This window comes from Gymnogyps californianus, chromosome 5 (genome assembly GCF_018139145.2).
Source record: "Gymnogyps californianus isolate 813 chromosome 5, ASM1813914v2, whole genome shotgun sequence".
NCBI classification, from domain to species: Eukaryota; Metazoa; Chordata; class Aves; order Accipitriformes; family Cathartidae; genus Gymnogyps; species Gymnogyps californianus.
The window spans coordinates 27,269,954-27,275,953 of NC_059475.1; positions in this window are offsets into that span (position 1 = coordinate 27,269,954).

Below are 6,000 nucleotides of genomic sequence, written 5' to 3' on the forward strand. Positions count from 1 at the left end.
AGCCACGTTCTAGTGCGGTTCTGCTTAGGACCCCTAAATGCACTCGCATGTGTTGGGGTTTCTAATGCTTCTAGATCATTTTGGCTATACCTCTCTTCTTCGTGAACACTCAGTTCCTCCTCTTTTTCCTTCTCCTGCACGTTCCTGACTTACGCATGCATGAAGTGCACTCCCTGCTTTGCCAAAGACCCTTACACTGTGATGAAGGGTAGCAGAGTGTGGAAGCTACCTGCTGGCTAGCACAACATTAGCTATAGAGGGATAACTGTCCTTCTGGTCCTGAATTGCTGCAGGTGTACTTATGCCCAGTTGTTAATTGCCATTCAGCAGGGAGGACCTATCAAACCTCTTTATCTGGCCTTTCTGCTCTTGAAAGCTTCTGAGGCTGCTGAGACAAAGTGCTCTGCATATTCAAACATGAGGACTGATGAACATGTTCTGTATAGGATAAGCCCAAGAGCTTGAGGGAACAAAAAAAGGAAAAGCTACCATTTTTGGAAAAACAAAGAAAAACAATAGTTTAAAAACAGTTTACTTAACAACAGTTTCAAGCAGATGTAGTGAGATGCATTGTGAGTTTGTAGTAGCCTTCTGTAGTGAAATTCTTATTCTGGGTTAGCACATGTGAGGAACTTGGTTAAGTCAGACTCGCAAAACTCAGTCAAGCCTCCACCAGTCACACCGGGGCGAACTGCCTCAGAGCTGTTGGGAAAAGGGGTGATACAGATAAGGAAGTCTGAAGTCATAGGTGAGCATTTGGGATTAAATGACCACAGAATGTTAGCATCAGCTAGTGAACCAAAATGGATGTTTAACAAGTGTAGACTGAAAAGTGAGGATGGACAGATTCAAACACTGTTAACTTACAAGAGATTAAAGTATCACAAACATCTTGTTGCCTGCCTGCCAGACAGAGCAGAAACTAACCTTTTACAGCACACTGGATGCCTTGAAATGTAGTCTGCCATGGACAAAGAGATCTGAGACTAATGCTATTTAGCGCTTTTGTGAGACCACAGAAATGCATCAGCTGTTGAAAGGTCTTGCTCAAAGTATCCCTAGAACTGTACTTCATGAATGGGGGGAGAGGGGTGCAAACCAAAAGAACAAGACTAAAGCATTTTGTTCTGAATCAGTAATGTCATTTCTCAAGAAAAGATAAAGTATTCCTAAAAGGCAATTAAAGATCTAAGCAGCAGACATTAAAAACGCCTGGATTTAGCTATGAATTTACCTATTATTCTAGGTCCAATATTTGAAGAAACCTCTGAGCTTATGCCATGTAATTAGAGGTGTGGGTGTATAAGCACTTGGATTTATTTAAAGATGTAGTCTCTGCTTTCAGTACTATGTCCCAGGTAGAGCGTTATCAGTGTTGTACAGTAATTGCAAGTGTTCCGCTTGCTGACCCACAACTGAATGATTTGTTGCTGCTTTGTCCTAACACACATGAATGTGAAGAGAGCATGCCTGCCAGGCTTGTGAGATAACAGAGACAAAAACAGTCGATAAAATGACCTGAGATGTGCTCTAATGAATACTGAAATTTACCTTGTTAGCCTGGATATTTTCAAACACTAATGCTAGCCTTTCATGTAAGGTCAAAAAATTCTAGAAGGGAGTTACAAAGGATAACGTAGAGGCTTGACTTCAATTCCTCTTCTGAGTTCTAGTCAGGCTATAATTAGGGATGGAGTTCAGTGTGGCCAGAACCTGCTATGAGGACAGAAATGTCCAGTGGACAGGACCTCTCATTACAGTACAAACAACCTGAAATTCCACAGGACAAAGTCTGAACAGACTTGTTTGTCCTAGGAAAACATGACCACCTGATCATAATGGGCTGCTTGAAGGTTTCCAGAAATAGTGACATACTGCAGCTTATGTGAACAAGTCCCCTAAAGGAATGTTTGCACATCAGAAATTCCTGCCAAGAACTGAAGTAATGGACAGGAGACAACACATTGAGAATGAAGAATTGCTTGGCTAGACTGTACCTCATAAATTTTGGTGTGGCACTTAGTCCTGGCTACCCAAAACCAAATGGATTAGTAAAAGAGAGCCTGTGTAGTAAAGAACCAGCTGGAGGGGGAAAAAAAACCCCAAACACATCTAATGATCTTATATTAAACTAATAGCTCTGCCTGGAGACTTAGTTTTCCATAGAAGCAAACGAGGTTTTGTTAACCACAAAGGCTCTAGTTGAAACTTGTCATCCATGCCATGCCAAAAGTTTTGTGTGTGAACAGAGACAGGCACACATGAACTAATTGCTGTGCCTGGATTCCAGGCAGCCAGCAAAGCCTACTCTTCCCCCATGGCTTCTGTAAAAACATACAGATGTGTCTCTGTGCCTGATGGGCAACACAGTGAAAACATTATCTAGTCATATTTTATTTTTTTAATAAAGCCACTCCTTGTGGAAAGGTTGTATATCTGTGGATGTCAGATAATTAATTTGGTTCTGACATCTTCCTGGAAAAGAATTTCTGAAGTATCACACAAAGCTTGGCTTTCCTGTTGATCATGAATTTTCTAGGAAGAGGAAGTTAAAGATTCTTTATGACAGATCACACCCATTTCCCCAAAGCAGCAGCTGAGCTTGCTCAACCCAGTAATGATGTTTCTGCCCTGTAGGCAAAATCCGGGTCGCAGAGCCCACAGGACAGCTGTGCTCTGTGATGGCAGCTGAGACTTGCAGTTAGCTTCTAACTCTTGGTGGCCCTCCCACAGCCCTGCATGGAGCTTGGGGCCATTGGTGCTTCAGTTTACTTTCCATCCCACTTCCCTATCCCCTGTGTCTTTCTTGTGGCTCTTCTGCTTGGCAGGAAGTGCTGAGGCAGGTGCAAGTATGTGGCAATCCTGCACGGAGACCCATCAGAGCTGTTACAAACTGTCCTGCACTCCCTTTGCTCCTGCCCTGTTTGCAAATCCAGCCCAAGGCCACAGCCGTGTGGAGCTCAGCTCTGCTATTTCAGGCAGGTTCTCCCTGATGGAAGTAAAGGCTGTGCGTAAACCGGGGCTGCCTCAGTTGCATTTCTAGAGCTGCTAGCATTATGCTTATGGGCAGCAGGCTGCAAAATTCCCCTCTGCTTGTGAAGAAAGCTGGTGCTGGAGTTAAAATGGGCTTGAACACTCAGGCTGGTAGGTGATTGTTTCTAGGGTAACTGCACAGAGACTGGCTGCAGACTAGTCATGGGGCTGAACACGAGACAAAGCCAGTGCTACAAACTCCATCTTGACCCATGGAAATGTGGTTGGAAAAATACCCACTATAGGCTGGTGGGAAAGGTTGTGCAAAAGACGCAAGAAGAGCAAGGCTGCGTGATACGAGGCAAAGTGCTTTCAGAGGGACCTTGCACCAAAAAAAAAAAAAAAAAAAGGAGAAACAGAAAAAGACTTGCAAGCAAGCATTGCACCGCTGCCCAGGTCCAGGCTACAAGGAGCTGGAAAACTCAGGGGCTGCAAACGAGTGAGACAGTTTACCAAGCTACCTAGGTTCTTAGAAGATCAAAGAGGATGAATATGAGAAGATGTTTCTGGAGAAGTTGGAACATCTTGACTGAGCAGCATGGCTTCAGTGAACTTTTCCAAACCAAATTTCAGGCCAAATCACCTCAGCTGCATTCAGCACATCCATTTTACTGGCCATGTCCTCCTGTTTTTTGTGATTCAGTAACCCTGCTTGCAGAGGTTCCTGGTTTGTCAGTCTTTCAGCTTAAGGCAATTACAGCTGCAGCTTGAGACTTCCTTTCTCCACAAGCAGTGTACTGGTGGTCAGCACTTCTTCCCCCTCAGTGTGGGGGCCCATAATCTCTCCTCTTCAGTCTCAGCGCTTTCACTGGGTCCAGGTATTTACAGATCCTCTGGTCCCTTCCTCCCTGCGTTTCCTTTCTATCCTACCAGCTGGAAGTCTTCTTCCAGGTCCTGCACTCTCCCCCTTTGACTTCACTACCTCTTTCCTTCCTGAGTCTATTGTTCCTGGTTTCAGCAGGAGATGACAGCAAAATAGTCACTGCCCCCAGCTGTGACCACACAAGCGCTTTCTCTCAAATTCTCCTCAGGGCTTCCCCACAGGTGCCACACAGTTCCTAAGGAATGCTGCCTCCACAATGCTATGGATGTTTGTCTCACCAGTGGCCCTGCATCCTCTCTACACATTGTGGCCACCTGCAGAGCTGAAGCACTGCTACCTACTCCCTCTCCACCCAAATCCCTCATAATAACCTGTTTGACAGTGGTGCTTGCACTCTGTGATACTTGTATGTTTTCAAAAGAGCTTAATAGTAAACCAACAGCTTTCTCATCTTGCCTTGCTTACCTTGTCTTTTCGTTAGCTCTGCCTGCCCTGCTTTCAAGGGTCGCTTTCTTCTGCTTTAGGCATGCTCCCTACGCTTGTTGTAGGGGCTGCAGGCAACTAGTCCCTGTACTACAGGGATTCAGTTTAGAAGACTCTGGAGAGCAGGGTGATCTCCAGGGAAGAGAGATTACATGTCTGCTGGAAAATCTGGAAGGGTCATGACTGAGAGGACAGCCCTGCCGGCTCTGACCTCAAGCACATTAGTGCCTGTGCTGGGGACTGCCCTTGAAGGAGGGTGAGGTCGCTTGGGACCTGCTCACTGCCCAGTCTCTCCACCTTGCTTCCATATGGTGTGATGAGCATGACTGGAAGCTATACATCACTTGAGTGATTGTCACCTGACAAACAGCCTGCTCCTGACAGGGATACCTGTAACATCTCCAGACTGACCATTACAGCAAGGTCTAAAACTTGTCCTCAGATCCACGAAACCCCAGGGCACATCTGCCAGCTCACCTCTGCTTTGGGGTATCCCCAAAGCCTCCCAAGTCCCAAGCACCTGCCAGGCCAGTCAGAGGTGATGTTACCAGACATTTGAAAATAAATATTTGATTATAATATTGGAAACAGAGTTACAAAAGAAAAGCCTGAAGACATACATCTATACACACACACTCGCTTAACAACTACTCGGGAGCAATCAGGAGCAGCATGCTCCTTCCCTGGCTCGATACTCCAATTACCCTTTCCATCAAACCCCAGCAGTTTTGCCTGGCAGCCCAGCAACATCAGCTGGCACAACTGAAAGGGCTAGTCTTCTCCCTTTCAAACTTTCCTAGCCCTTCCCTTACTTGCTTCAGCAATCACACGAGCAGGAGATCAGCTCAGCAATGCAATGACAATCAGCATTTGAGCAGGGCTAGGGACACGACTCGGCCCACGGCTGCCACTTGCCAGAGCGGGTGGAAGGGACAGCATGTGCAGCAGGACCGGCCTTTTGGCTGCAACACAACCCCAAATTGGATCAAGCCAGCCATGACTGTGCTCCTCAGTATCTCTTGAGTTACCCATCCATTGTGTTCCTTAATTGGTGTGTTCCTTTTACCTTTGCTGGCTTTTCACCAAACCACAACATTTGTAAGACTGCAGTAAAATTGTGTAAGTTGTAAACCTCAACAAAATATTCACTCTACACATGGTATATTAGCTCCTTATCTTAGATCTTCCTGGAAGCATTGCATGGAGTCAGTGTGTGACGTGACTTGCCTGCCTCAGTGCTACACTTTTTCCTAGGGATGCAGCTACTAATTACACTCAATCCGGCACACTGGCAGGCTGGTCACCCACAACCCTCGGCCGGCTGCTTCCCTTGCATCAATCCTAGCGAATATATGGCCTTATGGGAACGCAGGGCAGCTTGCTGACCTGACAGAAACCTAACCCAACCCAAGGAAAAGTTTTCTATATGATCCCTGAAACCACGAGAAATTGGGAGCATCTTCTTACACACTCCGGGAGGGTACATACCTGCTGAGAATCTGTCCCTTGTTCTAGTGAGAGGGAGAATGCATTCTATCTGATTCTCCTTTCCTCCTCTCCTCCATCTGTGGCTATGCTTGCTCTTTCCACTACTGAAAACAGCCAGGCTGCCCTGAAATACTGAGCAGAGCTCTCTCCCAGGGTTACTGACTATTCCCAGG